This window comes from Oncorhynchus clarkii, chromosome 9 (assembly GCF_045791955.1).
Source record: "Oncorhynchus clarkii lewisi isolate Uvic-CL-2024 chromosome 9, UVic_Ocla_1.0, whole genome shotgun sequence".
Classification (NCBI taxonomy): Eukaryota; Metazoa; Chordata; class Actinopteri; order Salmoniformes; family Salmonidae; genus Oncorhynchus; species Oncorhynchus clarkii.
Window position 1 is genome coordinate 33,121,950 of NC_092155.1, and position 5,705 is coordinate 33,127,654.

The following is a 5,705-nucleotide window of genomic DNA, read 5'->3' on the forward strand; positions in this document are numbered from 1 at the left end:
CGTCCTCGCGCTCCGGTAGATTGCCCAACGCGCATGTGCGAGAATGCAGAGGTTTATGGCAAAATGGGGGTAGAATAGCACAATTACAATGGGTAGGCCTGTACTTTTTTGCCAATTTCTTTAATAAAAGGTATGCCTATGGCATACTGTCTTGAATTGACAGAGAAATCTATGGATATAGCAGCCCATAGCCTAATTTCGTCTGTCAAACAGGTAGACCTACTTCATTTCTTAAATAGGAAGAAATAGGCTCCAACACAAGCCCTCTTGTTGTTCGAAAAGTCTAATGAAAATGAAGACTGTTGAAATTAATTAGGCCTACTTTCAGCACCTTGAGCTGGTTACTATGGGACGTCAATAAATTACCAATAATTAAATTATTGATTTGTTATACTGATGTAAAGCCTTGTCAATTTGTAATCCCATCCCATCTATTTGTTAGGTTAATATTTAAGAAAATAAAATGGATTCGATAATGCTAGAGAAAAAGCTGTAAAATACCCAGAAAAGACGTGAATCTGATACATATGGGGATATGTTTCATTTCTTTGGTTGAGCTACAACTTTCTATAGCGGAGGCGACAAAACATAGGCTTTGCTTGGGAAGTAATCTAATTCTGTCACTATCAATTGATTGATCTTTTACTTTGATTCATAAACTTAGATTTCCAAGTCATATTGACATTTGGGCTTTGTAGTCAGACCACCACAACCGACGAGTTCCACATTGCTGGGGGCTAGCTGAGAACAAGGAAGAATGCCAGCAGCTTTAAGTCTCAACCCTTCCTCTTCACTGATTTGTGCATGACATAGAGCCTGAGTCCAACATTCCATTCAACGTTAACTGGCCACTAACTATTACTGGGGCACTAACTAGTACTGGTGCATAAATACATTGATCCAGAGTGTGAGCAGTTCCTCGAGCTCCTGAGCAGTTTCTCAGGCAGGGCAGGCCCCAAGTCGGCAAGCAAGATTGGCATGGTAAAGCTTAGGCCAGCTGTTACTCTCCTTTCACAGAAGGAGTACCTCTATGGGGGAAGTTGCCAAACGATGCTCGTGTTTCACCTGGGAGCACTGTCATTGTTGAGCCTGCTCAGCCCTTAAGGACATTCTGTTAGAGAAAGTCCTAACACCCATGTGGGGAGATTGCTGGGTCCCAAATAAAGTCCTGAACGCATCACTGAACCCGGTCACACTGCGCCGCAACGCCAAGCTAGTGGATGTCTCTCCTTGCCTAGCAGTGGAGAACCTGCCCGTCACTCATGGGCTGCAATGTCAGTGTGACACCCCAAGTCCTGCCATTTCCTCACAAAGGATGGCTGACCCCACACAGCTGTTGACAGACTATGGTTAGAGCGACGTGGATATCGAGAAGTGAAGTATCTGCTGATTGGAAAGCTAAGCTGGCCGAGATCTTAGTGAAGATGTCTTCTTGAAGGACATGCTGGAATGTGGAGAGGCGATGGACTTTGTGGACCGCATCCACCTTTCCGACGCATCCACCTTTCCTTGATGCATATGAGCAGCGCTAGGTCTCCAAGCTTGCACCATACTGCTTCGAGATCATTCAGGTTCCCTTTGAATGTACTGGTTGAAGCATGGTGGTGGCAGCATCATGCTGTGGGGATGTTTTTCAGCAGCAGGGACTGGGATACTAGACAGGATCAAGGGAAAGATGAACAGAGCAAAGTACAGAGAGATCCTTGATGAAAATCTGCTGCAGAGCGCTCAGGACCTCAGACTGGGGTGAAGGTTCACCTTCCAACAGCCAGCAACCCTAAGCACACAGCCAAGACAACGCTGGAGTGGCTTCGGGACAAGTTTCTGAATGTCCTTGAGTGGCCCAGCAGATCCCGGACTTGAACCCGATCTAACATCTCGGGAAAGACCTGAAAATAGCTGTCCAGCAACTTTCCCCATCCAACCTGACAGAGCTTGAGAGGATCTGTTAGGCCCTAACCTCCGGAGCACAGCTGGGGGCAGAGTGTGGTCTATAGCAGGCGGCAATGGTGAGAGACTTGTTTTTAGAGAGGTGGATTTTTAAAAGTAGAAGTTCAAATTGTTTGGGTACAGACCTGGATAGTAGGACAGAACTCTGCAGGCTATCTTTGCAGTATATTGCAACACCGCCCCCATTGGCAGGTCTATCTTGTCTGAAAATGTTGTAGTTTGGGATGGAGATTTCAGAATTTTTGGTTGTCTTCCTAAGCCAGGATTCAGACACGGCTAGAACATCCGGGTTGGCAGTGTGTGCTAAAGCAGTCAATAAAACAAACATAATGAGGGGGCTTCTAATGCATGAAACCAAGGCTATTATGGTTACAGAAGTCATCAAAAGAGAGCGCCTGGGGAATAGGAGTGGAGCTAGGCACTGCAGGGCCTGGATTCACATCTATATCACCAGAGGAACAGAGGAGGAGTAGGATAAGGGTACAGCTAAAAGCTATGAGAATTGGTCCTCTAGGACGTCAGGAACAGAGAGTAAAAGGAGGTTTCTGGGGGCGATAAAATAGCTTCAAGGTATAATTTACAGACAAAGGTATGGTAGCATGTGAATACAGTGGAGGTAAACCTAGGCATTGAGTGATAATGAGAGAGATATTGTCTCTAGAAACATAATTGAAACCAGGTGATGTCATCGCATGTGTGGGTGGTGGAACTGAAAGGTTGGATAAGGTATAATGAGCAGGGCTAGAGGCTCTACAGTGAAATAAGCCAATAAACACTAACCAGAACAGCAATGGACAAGGCATATTGACATTAAGGAGAGGCATGCTTCGCCGAGTGATCATAAGGTTCCAGTGAGTAGTGAGGTTGGTTGGGGTAACGGCGATTCAGACAGCTAGCCAGGCCATCGTTAGCAAGCTGGCAGAGGATGGAGGTCTGTTTTCAGCCACCTCGTGCGTTTCCGTCGGTAGATTAGTGGTGTTCCGTGTGGTAGAGGGGACCAATCCAATTGGCAAAATAGATATAGTTATAGTGACCCAAGAAAATTGTCCGATAGACCTATTCAGATAGCAGCCGAGAAGACAGCTAACGATTAGCGGTCCGCAGATGGGCGTTCAGGTAACATCACGACGGAGGGGCCAGTTGGATAACTCCCTCGGGCAGAAAACGTCAGTTATCCAGTCGTGAAGGCCCCGTGGGGCTCCGCATCCTCAGTAAAATGGGTCTGGATTAGTGATTGTAGCCCAGGAATGGCTGATGGAACTCTTCAGCTGGCTAGCTCCGGAAATATTGATGTTTGCTCCGGGACCGACATAAGCCAATAGTCACTCGGATAGCAGCTAGCTAGCTGCAAGATCCAGGTGTAAATGTCCAGAGCTTGCGATAGAAATCCGGGGATATGGAGAGAAAATAGGTCCGGTATGCTCTGGTCTGAGTCGCGTTGCACAAAACTGGCGATAGCTTTTCGAGCTAAAGGATAGCTGACTTGCCTTGTGTAGTGTGGTGTCCAAAAAGCTGTCCATAATAATATTTTTTATTATGGACAGACCTCTCCCCATGTTTACAACCATTGAATCTAAACTCAACAAAAAAATAATCGTCACTTTTCAGGACCCTGTCTTTCAAAGATAATTTGTAAAAATCCAAATAACTTCACATATCGTCATTGTAAAGGGTTTAATCACCGTTTCCCATGCTTGTTCAATGAACCATAAACAATTAATGAACATGCACCTGTGGAACGGTCGTTAAGACACTAACAGCTTATAGACGGTAGGCAATTAAGGTCACAGTTATAAAAACTTAGGACACTAAAGAGGTTATTCTACTGACTCAGGGTTTCTGCTCATCTGCGTGAACGTGCCTTAGGCATGCTGCAAGGAGGCATGAGGACTGCAGATGTGGCCAGGGAAATAAATTGCAATGTCTGTACTTTGAGATGCCTAAGACGGCGCTACAGGTAGACAGGATGGACAGCTGATCGTCCTCGCAGTGGCAGACCACGTGTAACAACACCTGCATAGGATTGGTACATCCGAACATCACACCTGCGGGATAAGTACAGGATGGCAACAACAGCTGCCCGAGTTACACCAGGAACGCACAATCCTACCATCAATGCTCAGACTGTCCACAATAGTCTGAGAGAGCCTGGACTGAGGGCTTGTAGGCCTGTTGTAAGGCACGTCCTCACCAGACATCCCCGGCAACAACGTCGCCTATAGGCACAAACCCACCGTCGCTGGACCTGACAGGACTTGCAAAAAGTGCTCTTCCCTGATGCAGTTTTGTCTCACCATGGGTGATGATCGGATTGACGTTTATCGTCAAAGGAATGAGCTTTACATCAAAGGCCTGTACTCTGGAGCGGGATCGATTTGGAGGTGGAGGGTACGTCATGGTCTGGGGCAGTGTGCCATACTGCTCGTTCTGTGTGTGATTTCCTGCAAGACAGTAATGTCAGAGTTCTGCCATGGCCAGCGACGAGCCCGGATCTCAATCCCATTGAGCACGTCCGGGACCTGTTGGATCGGAGGGTGAGGGCTAGGGCCATTCCCCCCAGAAATGTCCGGGAACTTGCAGGTGCATTGGTGGAAGAGTGGGGTGATTCAGTCCATGAGGAGATGCACTGCAGTATATAATGCAGCTGGCGACCACACCAGATACTGACTGTGGCTTTTGATTTTGATTTTGTTCAGGGACACATTATTCCATTTCTGTTAGTCACATGTCTGTGAAACTTGAGTTCATGCCACAGTTGAATCTTATGTTCATACAAATATTTCCACAAGTTTGCTGAAAATAAACGCAGTTGACAGTGAGGATGTTTCTTTATTTGTTTTGACCATGACAGTTTACAATATAGCCATGGTCTATTTCTGAGTGACAGAGTTCATTACACCCCTTTGGGAAATTATATTTTCTTTAGATGCCATCCACCATAGCCTTACGGATTTATTATAAATGTCAGGATGCAGGATGTTTCTTTTTTTGGTAAAAAAATATATATTATTTGCCCATTCTTACTTGGCTGCAGCACTTGATTTTAATATCAGGACAGAAATAATGTTCTTCATACTGTACTTATGTTGAAAAGCCAGGTCTAGGAAATCTCTTGGAAGCGGTTAGAGAGGATGATCCCCACTACAATCACAGCAAACCATAGAATCAAACAATATATCTAACATCACTCCGAATATTGGTTTGTCATCACTCACAATGTCATTGGCTCTATACATAGCAAGTTACATAATATCGTTGTGAGCCTCTTACAGAATCCTGGAGTTGGTACTACCTGGCACTGTGTTATACATCCTCACATAAAACATGATAGCCCTGGCCTATTTCTTCCCGATGATAGCTTTTTGGCTTTAAGTTGTATAATATATGATGATGGGATGATTACGATACCAACAAGGCAACTTTAATTGAAATACGCAAACAGACCATAGACTAAAAATTATGGACAAAGCCATCGATGACATCACCCCATTGCTTCCTATGGGAAAGTTCAGTGGCGTATTTGAAGACCAGGAAGTGCCGTTGATGCATGTCGCCCATTGAATTATTAATGTTGTTATTCATTCGTTTTGGGTAAGAGAAGATATGTCCAACACAAGCCATGAAAACCTTACCTTGATAAATGAATGTAAGCACTTTTCATTTTTGTATGTATTGTTGTGATTGCGTAGAAAGACAATTCAAAAATCTGCATGAACAATTACAGTTGAAGTCAGAAGTTACACTTTAGCCAACTA